This window comes from Anas acuta, chromosome 5 (genome assembly GCF_963932015.1).
Source record: "Anas acuta chromosome 5, bAnaAcu1.1, whole genome shotgun sequence".
Taxonomy (NCBI): domain Eukaryota; kingdom Metazoa; phylum Chordata; class Aves; order Anseriformes; family Anatidae; genus Anas; species Anas acuta.
Genome location: NC_088983.1, coordinates 11785207 through 11798570, shown reverse-complemented (window position 1 = coordinate 11798570; position 13364 = coordinate 11785207). Strand labels below are relative to the sequence as shown.

Here is a 13364-nt window from a genome sequence, read left to right as displayed (position 1 = left end):
AAATCCAGATCAGAAAAAAAAAAATCATGCTGCAGTTACATACTATGATTTTCAATAAAAGCTTTAAAGCAGCATTTGTCAATGGTGTTAATTTTAAATTATATAACTAGTAAAGACACTGTATACCACCCAAGATTTTAGCATGCTGGGAAAATCTCATTTCTCTTTTGAAGTTTTATTAAAAAAATAAATAAATAAATAAGCATTTCTGAAGGATATAAATGGGGACAGAGTCAGAGGAGAAACACACACGGGGAAGAAGTTAAAATAAAAAAAATAGATGTATAACAGACATATTAAGCATACAGATTACAAAGCCTGGGTGGCTATTCATTTCTATTTCACTTCAAATGAATAGTAATGTGTGAAAATTGTGCTAGGAAAATAGAAGCTGCTATTTCATAAGTGATACTGCTGTTTTTAAACAACAACTGCACTGTTAACACATTCATTTGTATTGTACTGTATTAGTAATAGTCAAAATTTGTTATGAATTTGTGGTTCTTGAGTGCAGTTCATTGATAGCCTCAATGAATTCCTTTTGGACAAGCACGTAAGACACTCAACAGCTATGGATCTGTGGCTGTTAATGGAACTGTCCTTGAGGAGGTCTGCAATTACATCTGGGTGAAGACTGGTCTCCAGTGGTCCACAAGTAGATGTACATCTACTCATGCTTGTTATGGTGCAGTCTGGAGGAAAGCCACTTTGGAAAAGTAACAAAAGAAAGAATGTATAACAGGAAGTGCAAGATTCAAGGGTGGAGACTGAGATGCTGTGGCTAAAGTTATAAATGATGTTGATAACTTTAATGAAGCACAGCAACACAGATGAAAACAAGAGCACGTGCTTCACATCATTTTCTGCAGTTTCTGAGGCACCATTTGTAACGCCACCACAACTAAGCCACACCACTCTGGATCTGGACTCCCAACAGTCTTTTTAAAAGTATGTTATCTCAGTGGAGCCTTGTCAAACCCTGAGTTCTCAAACCAGTCAAACCCTGAGTGCTCAGACTTCTTAGTTTTGCATGTGTTGACACTCAAGGTATGTGTGATAGCAGATTGGATGAGATCAAATAGGCCAGCAGAACAAATTTAGCATATTTAATTTTCCATGTTAAATATATATATATTTAAAAATATATAATTAAATAAAAAGTGTTGCATTTTGGGCACCTGCACACACATTTTTAGCACTATATGTATGAATATGACAAATTCTAGGGCAGTTTTACACAGCTTAAGTACAACAGAAGGTAAAGTAAGAATTTGCACCCAACTCTTGAAATGCATACAGAGAGAAAAACGATTCATTTAAATGCCTTCTCTGTCTTACTTATGTGCAAGATTTCACCCCAACATACAGCATATCTGAACTGGCAGAAAGCTGCTGGCAAACCCTGTAACACTGTCCCCCTCATGTACTTTGGGACAAAAACACACAACCTGAACTCCAACATTATACTGTTCAACCCTTGAATGGCAAAAATCCACCTAGAATTAAGAAATGGGATATTCAAATAATATACAGTAAGTAATGAATTTTGCAGTCCATGCTTACAAAACAATTTCCTCACATCACCTTTCCCAGAAAGTGAAGGCTGCAATATAATATACTGTGCTAAATTAAACCTTACACAAGCATTACTGACATGTACAGATGTACACTGCTTCAAGCGCTTACTCATCATATGTAATTCAAAAGAACGGCAAGTTACTGGGGGCCAAGGGCAAGCATTACAAGTGGATTTTTCAGCTATTCAGAGCTGTGAATCAAAGGCAGTGTATTGTTAAATTGAATGTCTGTGTATGAGAGGACTGTGGTTATGGAATATGATGGCAATGAGCACTGCACTGAATATAAATGTCACCTTATTTATCATCCCTTATTATTTTTAGAATGTTCATTGCAAGGAAATATACTTAAGCAACTTTAATTCTGTACTAGAAAGCTCTCTACAAAAGAAAAAGTTTATCCTAGAACTTTTCAGTAAGAACTTTTTCAATTTCTACAGTTCTTACAACTGGGAAAAGAAGCACCTATTTAAGTACAGTCTATAATGGTATTCATCATATCAGGTCATTTTGGGACACTTCCATGCAGATATTTAACTGATTATGATTTGTTTTCCTAATGGAAAATAATTAATAATAATAATAATAATAATAATAATAATAATAATAATAATGCATTGTGCACCAAGTAAAGTAAATCTTTTTTACAGATAGAAAAGAGAATAAATATTTTATAAAGTCTTTCTCTGATTGATTATAGCAAAGAAGTGTGAGAAAGTTCAAACTCCTTCAAAAGTGATTCATTAAACGTCGGTGGTTACATCACTGCCTCTTACTAGCACATGTTCAAATGTAATCACCTCTTATTAAAGATCAAGTGGCCAAAATGATGGTGGTACTCATTATTTAAGCGACATCTCTATCAGTTGCCCAGATGTGATACTTCTGTCTGAAAACAGGATTGCTCAGTACAGGACCTGTTCCTCTTTTCTCAGTATATGTGTGCTCTTTCAGCTTTGTTCCCCCTAAAATAGGACCATCCATACCCATGAAGCCTGCTGAGCCAAAGCCTGGATGATTCTGGAGGTGACTGGCAGCTCCAAAATATTCACATTAAACCACACAGATCCAGGATCCTCCCCTTCTTGCTTTTTAATTGTCACCATGACAATGTCAACACTTAAATCACCGGTACTGAACATATGCAAGATGTGGCCCAGTTTGTATCTCTTGGAGATGTTACCTAGGCTGCTTTCAGATGCACTATTGCCTTTGCTTTAGATTTCTTAGGTTTTCTTCACAGCCATAAAACTGGAGTGTTACACTGGCAGAGAGATGGGATGGAAATAATCCTGGGGAAGATACCCCTCATGGCACAGAGAAGATAGCAACAGTAATGCCCAGTTCTTTGGATAACAGAAAAAAAAAAATGCTTAAAATGCCACCTCCAAAGACACTGTTGTAAAGGGACAGATGTCATGCCAACAAGCAAGTGCTTTTTGCAATATCTCTCTGGCATCTCACTCGAGAAGGATGAGCATGTGTCATTACAATAACTGGGATCATCTGTACATAGGAAACACAGTTACAGTAGAGTTAAACAAGGGGGAATAGTCCTAAAAACAGAAACACAACACCTTTAATATTGTAACACCTTTAATATTATGATACACTGTTAGTGTTAATTTGGCCTAAGCATAACTATTTCATAAGCACAGTGGTATTTTAAGCAATGTCTGTTGAATTCTTTTTTGAAGATGTTTACAGTAGTTAAAGAAATATCACATTTTAAAGGTACATTACTAATTGCATTCTGGCAGAAGCTTAGCTGGAAACAATACCAGCACTATTTTGATACCAAAAGCTGTTACAATTTACATTACATAAGGTTATCCACTGACAGCTAATTGTCAGGATCAAACACCACTACAAGAATATGGTCAGCAGAAGTGACATAGGAGACTTAGGTGCAAAATTTAGGAATGAGCTTATGAAATGTGGGTATACAGAAGAGGACTGGACTATTACACTGGGAGAACTGAGTGACTTCAAGGACTGAAGCAGTACAAACAGGACGAAATCCAGTGTTGCCTAGCTCAATGTCATGAAGATGGCAGCTAAAAATATCTGTAAACTGGGCACTTGCCAGCTGCATGTGGAGAAGAAAACTCTAGATGTTTCACTCAAATGCAGGATTAGCATGAGCCCTTAAAGAAATGCAGCTATGGTAAACAAGAACAATTTGAAAACACATGGGGTATTTCCAACAGAGAGGGATGTGCTGGTCATACGTCACTGGAATACTGTGTAAAATTTAGGTCACCCCTTTCAAGGACAGACACAGCTGTGCTCCATATGGGGGACATCCACAGTCGCAGTCCCATCACATGGCCCCCGAGCATGTGCCTGAGCTCTCATATTGTGTCTGGGAAATCCCATGCCATGCACCACATGAACAGGAAATCCAGTGTGTGGGAAACATGAACTACACAGATGGCCAGCGAGTGCGCAGTACACGCAGCATGCTCCGGCTGTACTGGGCTCCCCAAGACAGGACGACCCTATGGCACTTTACACAGGGAGACTGATACAGCTAAGAGGGTCCAGAGCTGCTGTATGTATATTTTTCATTTATTCTTTGGGTTTCAGGTAGTCTGATCTCTATTGCAGAGCACTGATCAAATAATGTAACGTGTGTGGTACACCCAGCATGTTCCTGACATGGCACTCTCATCGTCCAGGTGTTCAGCTGTCAAGCTGCATATGTGTTTGTCTGTGACTTCCAGATGTCAACCAAACTGCTGAGAATGATTGTGCTGAACAAGTGACCATATGCTGTGTCAAAGACTCCAGTGAATCTGCTCCTATATGATGTAGGAAAATGGACTTTACATTAAACAGGTGCAGAAGGAAGCTTCTAGGATGATCAGAGAAATGGAAAATCCATCTCATGAGAAGGGACTGAGCACCTGAATAAACAGATGCAGAGCGATGTGAACTCCCTTACACTCAAGTGGTCTCATGCTGTCCCAGAATCCATACAGACAGAATTAGTGTGGTGCTAATGAACTCTGCAGCAGAACTTACCAGCTCAGGCTTAGCATTGCCCTGACATAGCCCTGTAGGTGCCAGGAGGGGACCAGTTTGCACCCCAGCTCACTCAGAAGATAGCAGAGCGAGCCTGAATCTGCTCACCCCCCTTGGGACAGGTATGCCGTGCATGAGCTTGGCCTGTTAGCCCTGTGGAGCAGTGCCCAAAGGGGATAGGACTGCCCGACTGCCCTCAGCGGGGGGCAGGAAAATTGCCCTCACAAAAAGACAATGTTGACATAAGAACAAGCCCACATAGACACTTTTAAGCTGGAACGTAGAATAATTCTAACCATTACAGCAGCAAGAGACTGCAATAGCTCTCATAACCATTGGAGGCAAAGGTATAAGCAATTTTAAGGTGATATGCATGATATGTTTCTGAACAGAGTTCTGTAATACAGAGGTGCCTGAGACACTCCTATTAGACCTATTAGACATGCCTTTCTAGACCCCATCCCAAAAAACTCCATTAGCTGTGATCTGCAAACCAAAATCCAATTGAAATCAGGAATTTAATTAAAAGCAGCTCTTCTGAGCCTGTTGCTGGCAGTCATAACACTGGTAAAAAGTGACAGCTACTTCCATCAGCCATGCAATATCAATGGTTGCTAAAGCCAGCCAAGGAACTGGTACAGACCACAACTGCCCAAGGACCACCGCATTTTGTAGAAGGTATTTATAAGAAAGGATTCAGAGCCTTTTATCTCTGCTTTCATCAGCTAAGATACTTTACTCCTACTTTAATTTATATTTTACTGCTGTCTTTCTTTTTTTTTTTTTCCTTTTGGCTCAGTTGGAGCATTATGCCAATTAAAATTAGTTAAGAAAGAAAATGTCAGTTTTTCCAAATACAACATAATTGTTCTTAAAGCAGTGTTCCCTCAGTACCTAGTAAATTCAGGGCTCTTTTGCAATAAATATTCTTCTCAGAACTCTTTCCCTTTTCTGCAAGTATGTTTAGATCTCTTTGATCAATTTTATTCACATATGTATTCCTATCTTTGTATAAAGCTATGATTCCCTTCTCCTTTTTTTTTTTTTTTTAATAAAAGGTCACAAATACCTTTTCAGGAAAAAAAAAAAAAAAAAAGTGCCATTTTATTGGTTTAAGAAACTTGAACTTGGTTTCAGGTAAGAACTAGTAGCAAGGGATTAGTATTCCCACAAATTCAACTTTATGGAAATGTCAGGAATAAAAGTACGGTTGGATTCCGGGAATCAGGTTTGCACAGATGTTAATGTTCAGAGGCAATTTGTGGCCCTTAATTTAAGTTTCACAGAGGATGGCAGACTGCTCCAGGTGTCTACAATGATTCACACATGGAGAAGAACGAATCGCAACCCAGAATTTCATATCTAAGTTTATAATACCCATTTAATCTTTGGTTGTTTTTTTTCTGCTGGAGCTTCAGGTGGAAATGTTGGGTCCTATGAAATGATGAGCTGTATCACATAGCAATGCTTGTCACAGTTTTTCCCTGTGAAGATACTGTATTGCTCAGTCTAAGAATAACTTTAAAATTCACAGAAAGTAAGAACTGTTGAGCAGCTAAAAATAAAAAGTCATAGGAGGACGTGCTGTTAGGCATAAGCACTGAGACCCTTTAAATCAGCTTGAGCTATTGAGCTAACCTAAACATTTTGACTCGGATCCTGATTCCAGTGAATTCAAAATGATTTGTGGTGAGAACTAATGTTTCTCCTTTTATTTCTGTTTTCCTGCTAATGAGTATCAGATACAACATTGCAAGACTACTCTGTAAACAAAGTGCAAAATTAATCATTTTCAGAGGAACATTTTATTCACAGTAGGCTGCGTAGGGAAGGAATTAAGCCTAAGTAAATAAACAATGAAGGTAAATAATACACAGAGAAAGTGAAAAGGTCATCAGAAGATGCAATTTAAAATATCACTGGGTGTATGATGAAAGCAAAATATACCATTTATGAGAAAAATTCCATAATTGAGTAAAATGCTGAGTAATTTCATCTAAGCATTAAATTATTTGCAGTTTCCTGCATGAAAGGAAAAAATAGAGCTGAAACTCAGGCCCTTGTTATGCCAAAGATCTTTTCCTCATCCAAGAGCAGAGAAGCTAGCAGGTTACACAATTTTATGTCAATTATAGCATTCCATATAAATAATCTATACTTGTCCAAACTGACTTCCACTTCCAGTTTTTTCTGGGCAAAGTTTTAAAAAGAAATACTGCATTGCAATATAAAATAAGCAAATTGCATCTGTTTTGGAACAAGTGAAGTATTACATGCAGTTCACATTCATCAAAATCTTTCTATCTGGCTGCAGAAGTCTATTATTAGGATGTGTCAAACCTGTCCAGAAACATCTTTCTACTGTTGATAAACAAGCTGTGCATTAAGTTAGGAGATTCATATGTGTATTCCTTCCAATTCTTATGTATGTCTAGCCATTAATCCAAAACAACATTGCCAAACCTCGACCACAGAAATAGTAAAAATAAATACCAAAGGTCTGGGAAGAGAAATCCTGAGGTCACCAAGAGAAGGTAACTTCAAGGGAGTATCCTGGAAATTAGGAGTTATAAATCATCATGGCCTGAAAGAAAAATTCAGAAATTGCATAATGCCATTTGCATGGCTAAAAATAATGGAGTCTTGATGAAAACGCCAGGAAAAAAAAAATCAATGGAAAAATTCACAAACATTTATGTTCAAAGAAAAAGCTTCAAGCAAGCAACTTACTTGAGAGCAGAAGTGCAGAGTGATTGTGCCTTCTAGACTTGTGTTTGGAATACCACTTGCTTGGAATGGGTCTGTCATACTTAAAGCGATAATTTACACAAGACTAGTCCACATTAGGTACATAATATACATTTTTATGACACTGCGGATAAAAGGTCAGTAATTTAATGATCTTAATTCTATATTAAAATGTGGACTGATATTCCTGCTTTTCTGGGAAGAGTAAACTCCTTCATTTTTGCTAAGCTATTTGTTCCTCCACTCTACGGCTTATTCAAAAATGTCAAACCACTGCTGAGTAAAAGCTTTATATTGTAGAAAATGAAGGTCAACCTGAAAAAGATTATCCTACACATGATCCCTAAAGATTTGTCTTGAATAAATGTTTTTCTAAATGCTATTTTTCCTCCCTTCCCCTCTGAGCATGTTGCCGATTGAAAATCCAAATGTCTGCATCAGTTCAGGCAGGGCACATGCAATTGTCTGAAAACTCAAGAATTATTAAACGATATTATTGTAAAATTCTGCACTTGCTAAGGAAAGTGAGATGACAGAAAACATTCCTGAGACTTCAGCCCTCCTTTTGTCTGTTATCATACTACATGGCTTGGGTAAAATCCTGATCACAAGGAAGGCAATGGGAGTTTTGCCAGTGCTCATTCAAGGCTTTCACCACACAGACCTCAGGCTTCTGAGAATCAGCCTGGAACAAAGCATGCCAGGCAGCAGTGAGATTACCCCATGGAAAGGAAGCTCAGAGGAGCGGTGTTTCCTTTACCTCAACAAAGCCCAGACCCAGCCTGTCAACTCAAAAGTATCCTCTTAACATTTTGAGAAAATATCATGACCAGGATGCATCATTTAAAAGATAAAAAAAAAAATAACCTTAGCTACCAGCCTGCTATTCTCATCTTTCTAAATGGTGCTAGTGCATTGAAATTTGCTATCAGTGGAAGCACATTGTTATAAAATGCCACACGTGGTGAATTTTGTTACAATCTTTTCAGAGAAGACTGAGATTCTGAGATTCCAGAAAATTGCACCTCCTCATCCTTCTCTACACCACCTGAAACCAGCATGAAAAAAAAAAAAAAAAAAAAAAAAAAAAAAAAAGACAATGGAAGCAGTATTTTCTCTTTCTGCCAAGGACTGAAGGACTTCATCTGTATTCAATGCATACAAAGTTGCCACTTAAGTATAACTCTATGGGGTTCCACTTCTGGACTAAACTGTTGCCTTTGCTGCAGAGCAAGCCATTCAGATGACTATAATTACACCATACTACCAGGGGGTCCAGCCTGAGCTCTTGAGCCACAACAGCTTGTGAGCAGTTTGCTTGATGGGTAGCAGAGATGCTCTTGGCATGGGGGGCTCTGGATAATCTGATTTCCTACTGCTGGAGGAAGTCAGTCAGCAGCTGCTGCTGAAGTTGACATTGCCGGCTCATCCCCAAAGCCAGCTGTGCGCCCCATCCAGCTCCAGCTCCAGTAGGACCTTGTGACAGCCACTGTCATCTGCCATACATCTACACATTGTCCTTGCAGTGAAGCAGGTTTGGGAAATCTTTGCCCTTAACACATTCTCACAAGCCAATCCCACCTAGGACCAGTCTGATAACATTGCTAAGGCAGTCTGATGGGCTAGTCCTGGTACTGCCCTGGCCGCATGCTGTGGCTGTTTATCTTGTGCCTTCTCTTCATTGCAGCTGTGATCATTTGGTTTTGTCATGAGCAGGGAGCTAACCTAGCAGGAAATAACTCAGTTTGTAGAGCTAAGCTTTTCTGCTCCCTTAGTTGCCCAAACCAGGTCTCCACGGGTCATTGCAGGATCACAATGCAAGAAGCAAGGAAAGAACAATAGGGTAGGAAATTGCACCTTTTGGTGTTCATCAAGTTGCACTGTAAGTAGTGCTATTACCGCTATTTCAGGGGTCCTAAAGTAAACCCAGTCACCAAAATCATCCAGGTTCAAAAAAAAAAAAAAAAAAACAGATCCAGTAAAATACCCTCTCTCTCTCATCCAGAACCTTCCAGTTATCTGGTTTCTATCACAGCCTGGTAGGCTGCTGGCACAACAGGGGCACTAATGGTGTAGAAACATGTGCAGAAACCCATCAGCACATCAGGGGACTGCTACTAAGTCAGTGCTGCAGAGCTTTGGCAGGTGGCTCACAGGCTCAAGAAAATGTTGGTTTCCACTTGGGGTGGGAGCTGAGTGTTGCACTACAAGACCTATAGTTCTGGAATCAGTCCTCCCTCCAAAATAAACAATTCTATCCCAGTTCAACCCAAAATGAGCAAGTGGGGAAAAGAAAAACATTAATAAGCTTCAGTGCAGGGAACCTCTTTGTCATATATGTCATACTTGTCATGTATTCAAAGGTGAAAATGCTGGGGTGGGGAATCAAAGCCCATGGCTCTGCTAGTGATTTTACACACCAGTCTGCAGTGCAGCACTTATTTTCTTTCAATTCTCTAAGCTACTCAAAGTATTGGCTAGCTCCTTGACTTTGCATGTTTTTTTCTTGAGTCATGTATATATTAAAAAAAAAGGAGCAGAATTAAAACATGTGTCATCTAAAAGTGATGAAAGGTTACAAGGGATGTAGGTCCAGAGAGATCCAGACCCATGTGCAGACTCCAGCCTTCCAGTAACTTCTTTGCAGAGGCCTCGCTAAGGGCAAACAAGTGCAAATGGAGTTTAGCCACCTTGGATTTAGCATTTACCCAGTTCTTACAGATACCAGACAGCAAACTACCGCTGCGCTGCCGCACCTCTCCACAGCTGCTGGAAATGGGTGGCCGTTTACACGAGGTGAAATTGCTCAGCTCTTATTTCAAGGCCCAATCCAAACTGCAGTGGAGGCTTTTTCATCTCCCTCTCATAAAGCTCACTTCTAACACGCTAATGACATGTAGCCTAGCTGACATGAGAGATGGAATTCTTCCAAAATATATTTTGTTTCCTGTCAGAAAGCATTGCGTGCCTTTGCCCAGGAAATTATAAAACAGAAAATAAACATGTAAATATACCATTTCAACACATCCTCTACATCAAAGCTTGTTTTTAATGTTTTTAATTTCAGCTTTTTGAGGTTTTGTTTTTATAAGTTGCTGAATTTATTTTGTAGCTCCTGTTTATAAAAGAACTTTTAAAGAGTTACAAGTTACATTTATCAAATCAAGAAAAACTACAACTATAAAGTTCTCCAAAAGGCAAATAATGTGAACCCTGCAAGTGCACGCATGCAGACACACACACACAAACTTCTATATGCGTAAGGTTACTGGCTGATGAACCACAGACCACATGCAGAAGAGTAAAAACCACCCATAACCAGATGTGCCACTGTAAATCTCATATTTTAGACTATATGCTATGAACGTGCAGGAAGACACAAGTTCCCACAGTATTAGTAGCAGCAATAGGGATTCCTAGAATCACCCGTTACCTTCCGGTACCTAAAAATAGCCCAACTTCCCAGAGGAAGGTACTGCCCTTGTGAAATATATGGAGGGCTTATTGGGGCATGATTTTGAAAAATATCCAGCACAACATAGACACGCGAATGGCAGTAACACATCACATCAAACCTCCCTAAAACCAAAGACAGAATTTCACCCTTTCCCACGGAGTTTTGCGTAAATACAAATGAATGCTGTACTTAGACTGAATGAAGCAGTGCATGACTTGCAGAGCCATGCAGAGCCACCGCTTCGTTAGGAAACAGCAGCCTCAGGTTATACTTGAATTTTCCTATGGTAGGGAAGGGTAGTGCTGGGTCATTGTAGCAAAGTGCTTCAGTTCTCTGCCCTATCCACAGCTGAATAGGAAACCCCAATTCAAAAGTTTCCTTCAAGCTATAAAAATAAAACAAAGTTTATTCCAGGGATTAGGGAAAAACGCATTTCCAAAGTCCCTATTCAGCTACAAATACGCTATATAAGACCAAATACTTTTTTTTTTTTACCTCAGAATATCTCTCACTGATCTGGTAGAGCAAAGTTTGTTGATATTCAGGGTTGCAAAGCCATCTGTTTACTCAGGCTTTTGTCTGTCAGCATAGTTTGAAGAGGTCGCTTTTAGAGATCAATTTTTTTTTCCTGGGGGTTTCTTCAGAGCTACCACAATTTGTTATTGCGTCTGTTTAGAGGCTTTAATTTGTGGTTTTCAAGATTGCATAACTGCACAGAGAGGTGGTGAGAGGCCCACATGAAGAGTTCAAAATAAGTTTGACAATATAGTAAATATCTACTCAGTAATTTTCCCTGGACTGAGCACTACAGAATGCCAAAAAAGTTATTAGTCAGGCTAGTGTATGAACGTGTCATTATGAGGACCAGAGCATATATTTCCATTCAGATACTACAACACTGAATTCACTCTACTCGCTGTTGACACCAGCTGATCCATGATCCATGGGGGGCTGCAACCCAAGTGCCTAGTTAGATTGTTCTAAAAGAGTCTGTTTTGAACCAGATATAGAAAAAAAATAAAACGAGATTTTAATTGTGCCTTTTATTCAGGGTTCTCATAATAAGTTACATAAAAAATGAAGTAAGCCGCCTGGACTCCCAGGAGGAGGCTCAGCATTAGTTTTTCCATTTTGCAGATGTCAGATGGGAGGCGCAGAGACGTGCACAGCCACGTCTGAAGAAGTGCTCGCTGCACCCGGGGCAGGTTGCAGGTCCTGTGAGTCACTAGGAATCTGTAGCCAGATACCTGGCATTGACCACATGCAGAAACAGGGCTCTGATATGCACATTGCATGCTTGGGTTGTGCATCCCCAGGGTCCAGGCAACAGGCACCTGTGAGCGCGCTTCTACAGCAATTCCTGAATGCCTGAGTCACGCCTGCATAGCAGAGGGCAGCACTGGGCATTTTGGGCAACCCTAACAGCCCTTTCTGAAGAAGCTGGTGAGGAAATGATGTTCATGCCACAAGCTGGGAACCCTGCATCAATGGAGTGGCAAGGCTGTGAACAGAAACGTCGGTTTTTGCCTAGGATTGTGTCTAGACACCAAACTAGATTTAAGCCACATACCTCTAGTACAGGTCTCCATCTAGCCCAGCAAGAAGGAATTTATGGGCTATAAATTCCTCCTGCCCGGGTGAAGGCTGGAGGCAGCTAGTCTGTGCTCGCCTCTGCGTACTGCAAGTATTTCACGGCCAGTAACACAGCCCTCAACCCTAAAACTGGCATTCATGTGTCTGCTCCGTGGACAGGACACACGGGTCCACCTGACGTTGCCCACGACGTGCCTCACCACCCCACTGCATGAGGACTTCACTAGGCCCATGACGCGAGGGGCTGGGATTTCTACTTCGCAGGACAACACAACACAATACTGCTGCTTCCTCCTGGGTCGCTGCAGGGGGGCATCGAGGCTTCCAGCTCACCTGGGTGCAGTGGGCGACACAGTGGGGGCCATGCCCAGCTGTCCCCACTGCCAACGGGAGGGGTTCCAGGGGACAAGCCCAGAGGACGGGACGGGACGGGACGGGACAGGAGTGCAGCCCCGGGACCGCCACTCCGGCCCCATCCGGGCCGCCGTCGAGCTCTCCCGACGGCCTCCCCGCGGCACGGCCCGGCCCCGCCTTCACACCCGGCCGGCCCCGCCGGGCAGCGGACACCCGGGGGCCGGGGGGGGGGGGGAGCGGCAGGGCCCGGCGGCTCCCCCCCTTCGCCGCCACCAGCACCGGCACGGCCGCCGCCGCTTCTCGGGCAACAGCTCCCCTTAGCGGCCGCAGCGCCGCCCGCCGCCCGCCCCTCCTCCGCCGCGGGGCAGCGCCCGCCGGCCGGAGCCCACCTGGCACCCCCCGAGCCCCGCCGCGGGGCCGGGGCAGCGCCCGCCGCCCGCCCCGTCCCGTCCCGTCCCGTGCTCCCCGTCCGTCCCGTCCCGTCCCGTCCCGCCCCGCCGCGGGAGGACGCGGGCGGGGCCGCGGGTTCGAGCCCCGGTGCCCCCGGTGCCCGGTTGTGGTTGTGCCCGGTTGTGGCCGTGCCCGCGTGTGGCTGTGCCCGGTTACGA

General features: G+C 42.1%; 2 long non-coding RNA genes across 5 annotated transcripts in view; one reads left to right on the top strand and one right to left on the bottom strand.

Annotated features, from left to right (window-relative positions):
* The window catches only part of LOC137856887 (uncharacterized), a 57801-nt gene extending 56719 nt beyond the window's left edge, over positions 1-1082 (top strand). Inside the window, exon 3 of the long non-coding RNA XR_011096859.1 lies at positions 515-1082. This is a non-coding gene — a long non-coding RNA (uncharacterized lncRNA). The remainder of the gene's footprint in view (positions 1-514) is intronic.
* The window catches only part of LOC137856886 (uncharacterized), a 41946-nt gene that overhangs the window by 10832 nt on the left and 17750 nt on the right, over positions 1-13364 (bottom strand). The gene's annotated exons all lie outside the window — the stretch shown is intronic.